Consider the following 14,284-nt stretch of genomic DNA (forward strand, 5'->3'; position numbering starts at 1 on the left):
ATAAATAGGAATAGGTGAAGATATTTTGCCTAATTTCAAATCCACTTAAACTTCATGGATTTGAAATTAGAAACAGAACTCAAATCTTTTGAGGCTTGTGTTCTGTTAGGAACTGGCCTTCTTCCAGCACGTGTCTATGCATTTAACATGTATCCCTGGAACCAAATGCATATCAATTTCCTATACTATGTTATTTAAATTTCTTTACTTTCCCTTCTTTACCTCTTCTCCAGCTGTTTCATTGGCAGTGAAATTTGTGGCTACTAGGAATCATTAACTTCCATAGGATGTTGAAAATTTTTAAGTATTTTCCACTTATGAATTTAAAGTGAAATAGAACTTACACCTTTTTTGTTGCCTCTTTTTCCATTATTTTGTATTTAACTTACTGTTCCACAATAATGCACCTGAACAAGCGAACAAAGAAAGAAATCCACTGTCAGGATTTTAGAATCTGTGCGTGTGTCTATATGTGCAATTAATTTGAAGCAATAAACCCTGCAGCAGTAAATTACTCCTAGGTGCAGTCTCTACACATGCATCTGGGACCGCAGCAATTTGAGCCATGGCAAAGCAGTTTACACCAGGGTCCCTCCTGCCTTGCTCTGCCTCAGGCTATGGGGTACAGTATCTGGTGGCAGAGGGGCTGGCTGGGACACAAGGATGCTGGAAGTGCATACATGTACTTTTAATTGCAATTAATTACTTCACTATATGATAGTACTGTCCCTGATAGCAGTATTAATTAGTTTACTGTGGCCTAATACCATCGCACAAGTAGATGATGACGCTTCCCTCCACAGCTAATTAGTCAATTGCACTAAAGCACGTGTATAGACATGGCCTGTGTGGACTGAATGTGGATGGACTGGGGATATGAGGTTAAATCTAGCATTCCTCAGCTGAGGGCTATTGTTTGTGGCTTGTGCAAAATTTCTTCTGTCCTCTCCAGCTGCTGTTCCATCAGAATGGATGGAAAAATTACAGCAGTTTTGCTGTGACAGTTGCACAGGATACTGAGTAATTAGATCCATATAAGTGTGAATATGTGATCTTTATTTGGCTTTTTTTGGTTTTCTATAATGTGGTCTTCCATACTGGCCTAGGCAGGGCTGGTACAAAGAGCAATGGAAACCCCAGGCAAACCCACATGTAGAACTTCTTCATTGCAGAGGACCTTGTACAAGCCCTGTCCACTTTGTACTAGCCCGATTCATTCCCAAATGGTCTACTAATGTGTGCACTTTTGTGCCCCATGTCACAACCCAAGGGTGTGATTTTGTTTGTGTGTGCTTCAGCACTGCTAAATTATTTATTTGTATGCTAATTTGAGCCCCATTATTGGCCAGTTCTAAATTATTCCCCGGTGGCGGCTACTGATTGGCTTGCTAGCCGTATAAGAGGCTTGAGCGGTTTCCGCCCAAGTTGGAGAACTCCGAGGAGAACCCCGGCAAGGGAGGACTCCACAACCATCTGGAGGAGGAGAACTTCACGTCTTGTGAAGATCTCTAAGCGCTGCGGAGCCTATCAAACCCAGCGCAGGCTATAGGGGTCTGATCAACCTCTGGCCTCTCCCTGTCGCCGAACGATCCCTCGACGAACCCCTTCCCTGCGCGCAAGTTCCACGGAGCCTAGCAAACTTCGTGTGAGTGTATCCAGAGCTCTACCCGGGTTCGAGTCCTGCAGATTTATCTTCCCATCGCCGAAAACCCATTGCGACGTACTCTCGTGTTTTGCATCTTCCCGTCGCCGAAAACCCCCTGCGACGTACTCTTGTGCCTTGCAGGTTCGAGTTTTGTTTTGTTTTGTTTTGTAACTGCAACTCAAGCAAGTTTTCCTGCCTGCACCGTGACCATCTTCGGTGTAAGTAAAATAATCTTTAATCAACCGCTAAGCATCCGTGCCTAATTCTAGCCCGCCAGCCTGCATTCCCCGACCCGGCGTGTCCGGGCTGCTGGCCACAGCCCGCCATGCGCAGGCCCCCAAGGGCCTCGGACCGCTCCCGGCCTGCACACCCCATAGTTTAACTTAACTTTACCCTAGTTTATTGGTTCTATATAAAGTCATTGCTCATATTTTTGTCAATACAGCTCTCCATTTAAAAAAATCTTATGCCAAATATTTGTAGAGCAGTGCTAAATGTTTTTGGTACAGTACATAATTCTTCTATTCATCCTTTGTATGGTGATTCCAAAATAATGAAAATTGGTATATGGTATATGACTAGGTTTATTAGAATTAATTCATAACAAGTTATTGAATGCATTTCACTTGCTATTGTTTGTAGATTATCTTTGAAGCAAACGTAATTTTAATCAAAAAAAAAATTTTTTTAATCACTGAAAAAAATCTGCAGACAACTCTTGGCATAATATTCAGTATGTGAAAATGACTTTTAATGGGCTCATAAAATCACAGTTTCTGCCACATCAGTTTTCCACTGTGAACATTTGTGATTATTATTTCTGAATATTCTATATTTGTTTAGAACATGCTTTTATGAACCTTAATGTGAGTAAACCCATTCACTGGAATATTTGATAAGAAACAAATACAAGAAAAGTGTGGTCACATTTCATTTTGTGGTGATTGTTTAAATTGTATTGAAAATAATATTTCAGTATTCATTTGGCTAGACTAGAGAAGAACCCTGTGATGCCATTAAGGCTAGAGAAAGTGTCTCATGGCCTGTACCATGTTCTACCAGAAAAAAGTGTGCAATAAAATATACAATCTAGGGAAAGGGTCTGCTTCCCAATTCTACTTTTTATTAGTTTGTTTTTTGGTGAAAAGTGTATAGGAACTATGTAGAGCTGGTATGACTATTTTAGCTAAACACATTGTTCAATAGTCAAATCATGAATACATATTTTATTAATAATAAACATTTTAAATAACCAGTGTTGCATGCATTCATTCATATACTTTACTACCATGCATAGTCTCATCAAAGCATACACACCTAAATGCATGTAAGAAGAAGCTTAAATTTATTCTGTATGAGTACAACATGAATACATATATAAATATCGGTCATCATTTATCATTGAGTAAATAATGTTCACTGAAAATCAACAAATTCTTCACTGTTTTATAAAGTTGTTATAAAGTTGTCCACAGGAAGGGGGTGATGTAACTTGCTTCCCATCATGGGAAAAGTATCTGCATCTGAAAAGCCCCCTCATAGATAGGCAACAATTATAATGGTGGGACACCTGGAGAGTCCATACAGGTAGGAGGTGGGGGGAAGTTATTGAACCCAGAAACTTGAAACAGCCTCTCCGGGTCTTGGGAATATAGTTCTTAATCTGGGCATCCCAGTATGAATATGGAAATGGGACAAGGTCCATCTCTTTTTAAATTATAATTAAGCAACCAAATTCAATCACAAATATGTGTCACTATGGCTACAATCAGACCATTCACTTTACAAATGGGTAAAGGCAGCTGATTTAAATTTGGCTGGCTTCTTTTTCTGCCTGCTGTCCAGACAACTGGCTTGATTGCCATTGCTCTGGTCCTAGCTTGCTTTCTTGGGTACAGGCCAACTAGACTAGTTACTGTTCTACTGTCACTTTGGCAACATGCTTATATGATTTGGTAAATAAAAAAAACAATGGAAATGGGCTTCTATCATTTTCAGCATTTGGGATGGAGAATGTGACAGTGCTAAATAGCCACACAAAATTCAGTTTCTTCTAATTCTGAACAGCCACTTTATTAGAGTAAGGACTCTGTAATGGCCCTAAAATTAAAGCATGTTTCATTGTTCCTATAACCCAAGTCCTTTCTGTTTGTTTAGATTCCTGTTAAAAACATTAAAAAATGTATATATACCACATCCTCCCCTCCTTAATTTATATTATAAGGATTCATATTTGACAACAAATTATAGACCATGGATAAGATTGGCTTCCCCACCTGCCAAGATGTGGTTATCCTTTGTCCTTGAGGTTGGTTTTTAGTTAGATTGGATTATTGGAATTCAAAGAATCTTTCTTGTTAGGACTCTTTGTGCCTTTACTCTGTCACTTCCATAAGACTATGGTAGCAGGACCATGTCTACCAGGGTCACAGATCTATCTCTTGGTTCTTCTGTAACCTAGCTGGCTGGACCTGGGAGCAAGATCTCTAAGCTGCTGACTTCTGCTCCCCAACTGGTCTTTGACCCATAGTGACTTCCCCTCTTGAGGGGTAGGTGAACCCTCCTCTGCCTTCACTGCAGCTCCAGTTTAAGAGGTCCCCCAGGAATGCTAGCAAGGCCTCTTCACCACAATCTGCTGCTGTAATATCTCTTTCTCCCCTTCTGTGGTAAGTCCTGTGCTCCCCTCCCCCACATCCCAGTTTTTGTAATTCATCTGAGCAAGCCAGCTCTGAGCCTTAACCCACTCCTGTGTCTGTCTGTATTTTTTCTGTGCAGAGGGTGCTGGTCATCAACCCTCTAATCCCCAGCTCTTCTCCCTTCCCCTTACCCCCACCTTGACCAAATAAACCCCCAACATATACAACCAACCCTTTCAGCACTTTCCACAGCCCCCTGCCCCAACATTGTCATGCACAGTGGAGTCTGAGAAGACATCCTTAACTAACTCTCCCAGCTAGCCACCCTCCCTCTCCCATACAGAGGGGAGAGCCCAGTGCTGGGCAAGTACAAAGGGGACAAGGAGCTCCCTTTTTATTCAGGAGGACTGTGATGCCCCAAAAGGGGGGACCCCTGTAAACTGAGGAACTAGCTTCTTTTCTGCATAGACCACAAGGTCATGGCCAAAGCCATCTTGTTGCAGTCAAAGTCCATGCTGGTGGATGTAGAGGTCCCAACCAGACATACACAGTTCCAAGGTGCATCATCTTTGACAACCTGTACCTGGTCTGAGACCTGCTTAAGTTCACTCTCAGGCTGTTCTGTCATTTGCCCCTTTAACCAGGATACAGTGTTTGAATGGATTATGGGTACCTCACATGCACCCTGAGAGCCCTCAGCTTTGGTCCTACTTCATACAGTTTCTCCAACTGCTGTAAACTTAACTGGATGCTGACAGAGCCTATCCCCTTTGGGCAGAAAGTGCATCATGGCTGCTCATTGTTGGACCTGATCTATGCAATCACTGCCAAATGCTTAGTATCTTTCCTACTGAAGCTGATAATGGGATTGGTGCTTGTGGAGCCACCTATGAGAGTGGTGGTCTTCATATATACTACTGACATGCTCTTCAACATCCAGGAACCAAGCAACCTGTTACAGGTGAAGGCTTGCTAATGTATCTACTCAACAGCCTCCTCTGCCTGCATCAACTAGGTCAAGAGCTCTGACCTAACAATGAATGATAGGTTGTCTTGCTTCTACTTGCACTCTGAGTCATCTAGTGGAGCACAGGATCACTACTCTATCTGGGGATCTACCTGTCCCTCAACCATTCCTTCCCATCAGAGAACTGGAACCAACTAGAAGATAAAGTATCTGACTGGCATGGACAGGGCTCTTCCAGTGTCTCTCCCTCTGCAAGAGGGTGCTGGTCATCAACTAGCTTGTCTTGTCCATGCTCTAGCAGCAATTCAACACTCTGCCTGTGCTCACAGATGTCCTGGCCAGTCTCCAGAGATGGGCACTGGAGGTCTGTCAGGAAGACAGTGGGTCTTTGCAGGTTTCTTGGGCCTCCCCCTGCATTAAGCGGGGGCAGGGGCTGGTCTGCACTCAAAGGTTCATGCCTTCTGTCTTCAGGCCCAGCAGAGACTTGTTTACAGTGCCAGCAGTCAGGTGGCATGGTTCCTGATCAGACGCAACTTTCCCTATTGTCTCAGAGGGTTCCAATATAATCAAAAGCACTTCCACCTGAGTGTTTTCCCCATACGAGGCTTTGGAAAACTGCCAGAGTTTTAACTGACCTCCTTGGGGTCTGGAGATTTATTTCCTCCAGATCACAATACAGTGGCCTAAGATGCAAACCTCCTAGACAAGCCTCTACTGAAATGCGTGTAGCTGGTGATACCAGTAACAGAGATGCCCTGGGTGTACTGAAGGATCATCCTGGCCATCACCCATATCAGCAACCTCCTAGACTTTGCCAAGCAGGGGTGGGCAGATCCCTCTGAACTGGCCTGGTGCATGGAGCTGCCCATGCTGCATGTGTCCTGTTGATTATTCCAGGAGATCAAGGCCATCCTGCTACCCACTTACCTTGTCTATATCTAAGAGGTCCTTCTCAAGGGCAGTCTCCAACTGCCCATATCCCCCAAACCTGTGAAACTTGTTGTGGGGCCCCTGTGTTAACAGATTCCATGGCACTCCACTCTACAGCATGTCACCTCTGCAGGCTCAGGGATATACAACTGGTCCGCTTCTGAAAAGCCTATCACTGCCAACTCTACACATTTGTGATCCACATCATTCACTATCCTGCCCTTGTATCCTGCCCAGACACCAAGTGGTGGGGTACCTTTGGGGAGGAGGAGGGGGAGGGTCCCTGATGGACGAGCCTGTAGGTTGACAGCTCCTACACAGCCATCTACACAAGGACTGTATCTGGCACAATTCACTGATTTCCCAACTCCTGCCTCTTCTGTCAACATGGGGAGACCCTGGCACACACCTACCTTGAGTATGCCAAGCTGCAGCCCCTCCACCATCTCCTCAAGGACCTCCTTCTGAACTTGTGGCTGCACTTCTCTCCACATCTTTTATTTTAATCACTCTCATACATGGCTCCTACCAAGTCCCAGGACCCCATAGTCAGCTTCCTTCATGCCATCCACCAGACCAGGAAGGAGGCCCTGATTTAGGGAGAACCAGGGTGACTGGGGCTCTTTTCCTGTCGCTCTTCTGTGCACATCTCCAGGCAGAGTTTCACGGCACAGAGTCCACAGGCTCCTTGGATACATTCAAGGGGCAGTTGGTGCTGGCTGGTGTCCTCTGCTTAATGTCCTTCCCCCACCCCCCTCAAAACACTCATTATTAGCCTTTGACATTCACTCTAGTACCTGTTTTCTCTTTTGTTATCCTAAGAATCCTGTTACTGCACATTTAGTGGCCTCACTTTTATAAGGGAGGCTTACGGTTTCTTGGGCAGCAACTAGGTCCGTCTTCCACAGTGGTAGGAGTTGATGCAGGTAAACAAGGTTTATCTACAGTAATCCATCTCCTGTCGTACTGTTCTTGGTATCCACAATCTTGCTTTACAGATGCCAGAAGATACACCCCTGGCTTTTCTATTTAATCAATGGATCTGTCATCCATGATTTTCTCAGGCCCCTTTTTTGAAATCTAGCTAGGCTATCTGCCTGTATGACCTCTTATGATAATGAGTTCCACATGTTAAGTATGTGCCATGTAAAAAAGTACTTTCTTTTGCTAGACTTAAAACCTTCACGTGCTAATTTCAGCGGGTGTTCCCTAGTTCTATTATATCATTCTGCAAGGCCAGTAGCCCTGGCCCCTTTAAAGTAACTCCTTCAACCATATTTTAGTAACTTGTATATGGTTTGTAGCTGCATTCATTGGTTACAATTTGTGTAGTGAAGAAAGGAGGTAATTCCAAATGGCACCCAGATGTGCTGTTTCATCAGCCATAGCATCTGGAGAATCTGATTATCACCAGTACCTTCTTTGAGAAGAAGTCAACCACCTTTGGATTTTGCTGTTGAAAATTTCCAGTAGGATTTTAAATCTCATGATGTGCACAAACAATCTCTGGCATACAAAACATGCTAGGTTTTTAATATTTATTATCAATCCTAGTGGTTTTATGTTTGTCACAAGATTGAAATGATGAAGATCATAATGCACTGTGCATTCAATATACAATCTTTCCATCTATTTTATCTCACCTACATCAGTACCTGAAAGCCATTTAGAATCTTTTGCTATGGACTTCCAGTTGTGTCTGTGTAACTAGAGCAGCACTCCATGGGGACTATAACTGGATGGCATCATCTGAAAAAGCTGAAAAATTAGAAACACTGGAAAAATGTAAGGATTCCTGAGTGCTGGCAATGGCTTATTTAGATCCTCACTGGTGTTTACCTGAACTAAATTCTAGACTTGCTTGGGCTGTTTTAAGGAATTCATGTAAAACTGAAATACTAAATAGCAGATTGGGTTTGAATTAGCTCCAAAACTTTGTTCAACAGGTTATTTCCCCAATTTCTTTGGTTTGACTCTTAATATTTCTCCTTTTCCTTCATATTGCCAGCACATGCTTTTACTGGCTGGCCATATGTCATTTGTCTTGTGCCTTCATTTGTCATAGCTGCCACATTCTAACTCCTTGAATTCTGACCTCATATGGCAATTTTATGATGCTTCCTCTCTTTTTTTTTCTTTTTTTCCCCCTTGGATTTTGTTTTGCTTATTTGCATTATAATATGACTACTCTTACTGAATTACATGTTTGTACATATAATTCTATGTTAGCTGCACCAAACCTGTTCCAGACTAAATTCAGACAAATTTTTCCAAAAGTTCCATGTTTGTATTCTCAAAAACCAGACAATTTCTTTGTACTGCTTGGATTGACAAATGCTTTTGTTCTTTCTCTGGGTCTCTGTGCCTTTTAACTAAAAGCATACTCATCTAGGTAGTCTATTCCTTGGAATGGCACACTCTTTAATCTTTTTAATGTCAATCCCTTAGTTGCACTTTATGGATGAAAACAAGCGTTCACCATACCCAATGTAGGTTTAGACAGTTTACTCTAAACTATCTACACCTATACTGAAAGAGTGGACATGTGCAGCAATTCACCGCTCTGGAGAGCTGCATATATATGCATTTGCCAATTCCAGGAGCCACACAGGGAAACTGTAAGTAAGTTGAGGTTCAGGGAGGTACAGGCAGGATCGTGGGGAGAAGGGGAGGAGATCCGCAGGGGAGGAGGGATTGGGGGCCCTTAATAGCCCAGTCAGGGTTGGGGAGGGTGGGATTAGCACAGCCCTGGAGCTGAGACAAGCAGCTGGGATTTCCCCAGGGCTGCACTGCAAACACATACAAATGTTCTGGATATCAGGTTAACCCTTTCTTAGATCAGATTAATACAGTATTGATTTAAGTTAGTGTACCTTCTCAAGTGAACTAATTTAGATTTAATTAATTTAACACCTCTGAACACCTGCACAGATGGGCATTTAGATCAGGGGTGGGCAATTATTTCAGGCAGAGGGCTACTTATCAAGTTTTGGCAAGCTGTTGAGGGCCACATGGGTAGCCCTGCCCCTAGACAGGTCCCCCTACCTCCTTGTCATCATCTTGGGACTAGAAGTCCTACCCCCAACCTCTGACCTTTGCCACCGGAAGTCCCTCTCTTTGCCCCTGGAAGTACCCTTTTGGAGAACAGTTTGCCACCTTAGAACGGGAAAAAAATCCAAATTAAATATTAAAAATCAAACACCCATTTTAATATATTTTAATTTAATTTAAAAATATATTTTGTCTCGATTTTTGTGTGTTTGTGCTGTATATGTATGTAAAAGTGATTGCATAATAGCTCAAAATACAATTTTACTCTTGTATAGTGTGTGGGGTGTGCAGGGTTGTTAGGGGTATGGGTGGAAGGGTGTGGGGTTGGTAGAGATGTATGGATGTGTGTATGTGTGTGGGTATGGTATTTGTGGGGTGTGTGATTGTGTGTAGGGGAGGGTGTGGCTGTGGGATTTGTGGGAAGGGTTTGAGGGTATGTGGGGTGTGCATGGGAGCCCCTTGCGTGTACCCACCCCCACCCTGCAACAGCCCAGAGCCCAAGTGCCCTGCAGTGCCTGCCCGCCAACAACCCCAGCCAACAGCCAACAGCATGCAGCCCCAGCGTGCCCTGAGCCTGCTCTACACCACCCAGCCGAATGCAGCAGTAGTGGTGGGGACCAGTGCATGCAGCCACAACCCGGCAGGCCCTGCACCATCGCCGGGCTCATCCATCAGGGCTGAGCAGCAGCAGCAGAAACTGCAAAAGCTGCTGTTCAGCATACAGAAAGCATCCCTTCCCCCTTGCCACCGCCAGGCAGTTTTTGCTGTGGCTGCCTGGAGCCTGTGCCATGGTAAACTATGATGCAGCTCCTCCACTGCCACCTTTGGGCTGCCCAGTGTGGCAGCAATGACAATGTGGAGCAGCCACAGGGCACCTCACAGGTGGCAGCAAAGGAGCTGCACTGCAGCGCGGCATGGGCTCCAGGCAGCTGCAGCAAAAACTGCCTAGCAGCACCAGGGGGGAAGGGCCATTTTCCCCACACCAAGCAGAAGTTTCTGCCCAGGTGCTGCTGCTGCTCAGCCCCAATGGGTAAGCCTGGAGCCGGTGTGAGGCTCAGGCTCTGCAGCAGCAGCAAGAGACAAACTGTTGCTCAGCACAGGAGAAAAGTGGTCCATCATCCTTCCACTGCCAGTGCTTCCTTGTGCAACCACTCAGAGCCCACATAGGGCTGCCTGTGTCTGCTCTGCACTGCCACCACTGCCCCACAGGGCAGCCCAGAGCAAGCGGCGATGCAGGACAGATACGCGCAGGCTCCAAGCAGCGGCAGCATGTAGCACAGGCCACAGGGAGGTGGAGGGGGAGGAGCCGCTTTCCCCCCATGCTGAGTAGCAGTTTGTCCTGAACCACCACTGCTCAGCCCAGATGCGTGAGTGTAGGGCATGCGGAGCCGGGGTTGCGTGCATTGGTCCCTGCCTGTACCACAGGGCTGGGCTAGAGGGAAGTGGGAGTGAGCGGGCATGCGGGAGCCAGCGACAGTTGGATTGGAGCATGGGGCCTGCGCCAGTGCCCCAGGGCCAGCACCAGCAGGGCCCACAGTGGGGCAGCAGGAGTGTGGGGTCCCGGCTGGCAGGAGCTCTATGGAGCCGAGCCAGGTCCCCTCTCTCCCTACTGGTGCAGCCCAGAACATCTTCATAGACCCCTGCCAGCCTGCACCCTGAGCTCCTGCCATCCCGCTCTAGGCCCCACTGACTCTGGTCCTGGGACACCAGTGCAGGCCCCATGCTCCCGCACGCCCGCTCACTTGCTTCCACTCCCCCTGCCACCCAACACCCCTTTCCCCACTTTCCTGCCCACCCACCGGCCACTCTGTAACACCTGGCTCTCAGCTGCATGGCTGCAATGGCAGGACTCAGCAGAAGCCAGCCTGGCCCCGAGGACTGGGCTTCCTCTGCCTCCCCGCCCCCCCCCCCCCCCCTTTTTCTTATCTGAATTTCCCACTCCAGTGCAGGGAGGCATGAACAGCCCCAAGGTCCCAGGCCAGAAGCCTCTGCTAGACAGGGAATTCAGACTGGGGGGGGGCGGGGCCAGGTGGGCCTTGCTGTTGCAGGGTCCTGCCATGGTTTCCCCTGGGTCCTACTGTCCCTGACTCCAGCCAGGGGCAGAGAAATATTAATTTTCCAAATATTTTAGGGGCCCTGCAGGCCCGATAAAATGGCCTGCAGGCCATATTTTGCCCACCCTTGATTTAGATAGACATAAAGTTGATTAAGTCTATCTAAGGGTGAGATTACACATTACATTAGATCATGTTAAAAGCACTTAAAACTTGAATGAGCACACATTAAGGTTCACTGGGCATGTCTACATGTATCTTTTAAAAGTGTGATTAGCTTAAAATTGCCACTTTTAAGGCATATTAAGGGCACGTGTCCACACGTGCATGCCCTTAATGCATCTTAAAAATAGTGATTTTAGGCTAATCCCACCTAAATTTGATACCTGCGAAAAGCAAGTATCAAATTTAGGTGTGAATAGCTAAGTCACATTAGCTTATGTGTAGATGCTTAATGCACATTAATGCGGTGTGCATCAATTAATGCAAACTGTGTTAATGTACATTGGTGTGTCTGCATGTAGGCTAATATGACTTAGCGATTTGCACCTAAATTTAATGCGACAATGCACATTAGCACGTCCACGTGTAGACATGTGCCTAAATCACTTTAATGTGCCTTAAGCAAAGTTACATTAAGTTTAGGCGCACATAAATACGTGTGTAGACATTCCCACTAACTATTGCTTAACTATTGCCTTTTAGGCATCTTAAAATTATGACACTTTAAGCCAGGATTATCTTTGAACTGGACTATCTAGCTTGAGTTGAGTTAACTTCTAGGTGTTCACCTGAGATAAAACCACCACTTGCAGTCCTCCAGTATCCTAAGAGGAACTGCTCTCAAGTGGATTAGCTATCATCTAGGACTCTACAGCCCTGGAACATATGGGTAGGGAGGGAAAAGGGGTGGAAGAGGTAGAGCAGCCAGGAGGAGAAGGATCATGGGGAAGGGATGAAGGGAGGCAGGATTGGAAAGGGGAAGAGGGAAGGGGTATGGGGAAGAGGGCAGTAAGTGGGTGGGGAGCTACTGCCTCCTCTGCCCCTCAAATTTCCCTCCCCCCACAAATCACCTCCTGTACCCCCAAATTATGCCTCTCCACCCCTGGCTTACTGCCCTGCCACCTCTAGAGTGGTGAAGGTACTGTAGGGTTTCCCTTTCCTTGCCTGTTCTCCCTTCCTGTTCTTGGGGTCCCTGTGGACCTCACTGCCCTTGAGTGCCCAGATCCAGTCCCTGCCAGGTCCTGCAGCTGTAGAAGCAGGAGGGAGGGAGAGGTGGGCAAGGAGCTGCCATGCAGCTGCAGGGCCTGGATTCAGGTGTGCAGGGGCAGCATGGACTGCAGAGAGCCCAGGAGCAGACAGGGAGGGAAACTATCCCTTCCCCCTGCCACTGCTGCTGCCACCCCTGCTCTCAGACTGACTAGGGTGGCAGGGAAATGATCTGAGGCACAGGGGAAATTGGGGGTGAAAAGGAGATCCAGGGATGGAAAGGCTGATGGGGAGCATCTGGGATCTGGGAGCAGCAGGGTGATTTAGGGGCCAGAGGCAGTGATCCAAGCGACATGGCGGGGGGGGGGGGGGGGGGGGGGGTGTTGGTCCTTCCCCCATGCCTCCTTGGCCTAGACTGTGGCTAGAGAGCTGGTAAGCAGAGTAGGCATGAAGCAGACTTGAATACCCTAGCCATAGCCCCACTTACCAGCCCTCTAGCAACAAGTCTGAGCAGTGCACGTTAGACAAGGTATTAACCCTGAACATGTGACTGATCACTAGCACCAGTTAACCTTAGCAGAGACTAACATTCCTTAAAATTAGCACCCGCTGACTCTAACGTGTAATCTCACCCTAACAGTAATGCCTGTATTTATCCTATTTCCTTATTCACGAAAGGTAACTTAACTGTTCATTGAATGAATTAATCAGCCAGCCTACATTCTGCCATTTTTTGTATCACATTTAGTTGCATTTAGGATTCTGGAGTTGCTGTCCTTCCATTCAGGTATTTATTAATTTGAAAGTCTTGTCTAATCTTTTGGCACTTTCCTTTTCCACTAATTATGCAGATTCAGATTGCATGCAAAATAAGGAAGACAATGGTATCTCTAAAACTTTGCTCTCTGTCTCTCCCTCTTTCACTATAAATCTCGCTTAAACTTCCCAACCCCATCCTGCCTTACTTCCTGTTACACATAATTTTTTCATATATCTGTATCTTCAGAAAGGTCCTTTTTTTTTTTTAAGTCATTGCCCCTTACTTTTATGGTATTGTTCATGGTTTAGTATTGACTTCCTAAAAAAGCAAAGTTGCAGAGAAAGCCTTTTTTACAACAAAATGAGAGTGTCAAGCTTTCTGTTACTGAGATATTTTTGGCTTCATGGCTAGCATAGGCTTGTTGCCAACAAGGAGAATGATTTAAGGCTGGGCATTGTGAAAAAGTTTTTTTTTTTTTTTAAGTTACTGAACCCAAATTTCATATTGTGTTGCGTGAGAGATTCCACATGTTGTTAGCACATACAAGATGGGGGTTTTTTTAATCCCAAGAAGAACAGTATGAAATGCAAAAGAACATAATGATAAAACATATGGATTTTAAAAAATAGTCTGTCAGCTAAAATGGAGCAGTTTCACTCTTTTAACTTGCTTTCAGTTGGTCTGATATGTTCAAAACCTGTTTTAAAATATGAAGAGTTCATTCTAGGACAAAGAGAAATTTTCTACTTTTTACATCTTCCTGTGTAAATCATTTTTGGGGGAGGGGGAAATTAGACTCTGGATGCTGCTGCCATTGCATTTTTGGCATTATGCCTCTTAACTGTTTTATTGTCTATTTTGGCTGAACTTGAAGTTCCAACCAAGCTCCCTGCCAAAAAAAGTTAGGTCCTTTAAGGATACTGAAAAATGAAGCCAGTTTTCGAATCCGCCACGTCCTGTAAGTAAATAAAAATGAATCTCTATGGAGCTCAGACGTTCCTTCCTGTTCTCCTTTGGACTCCAAGCAGGAAT

Source organism: Alligator sinensis, unplaced genomic scaffold, assembly GCF_000455745.1.
Source record: "Alligator sinensis unplaced genomic scaffold, ASM45574v1 scaffold91_1, whole genome shotgun sequence".
NCBI classification, from domain to species: Eukaryota; Metazoa; Chordata; order Crocodylia; family Alligatoridae; genus Alligator; species Alligator sinensis.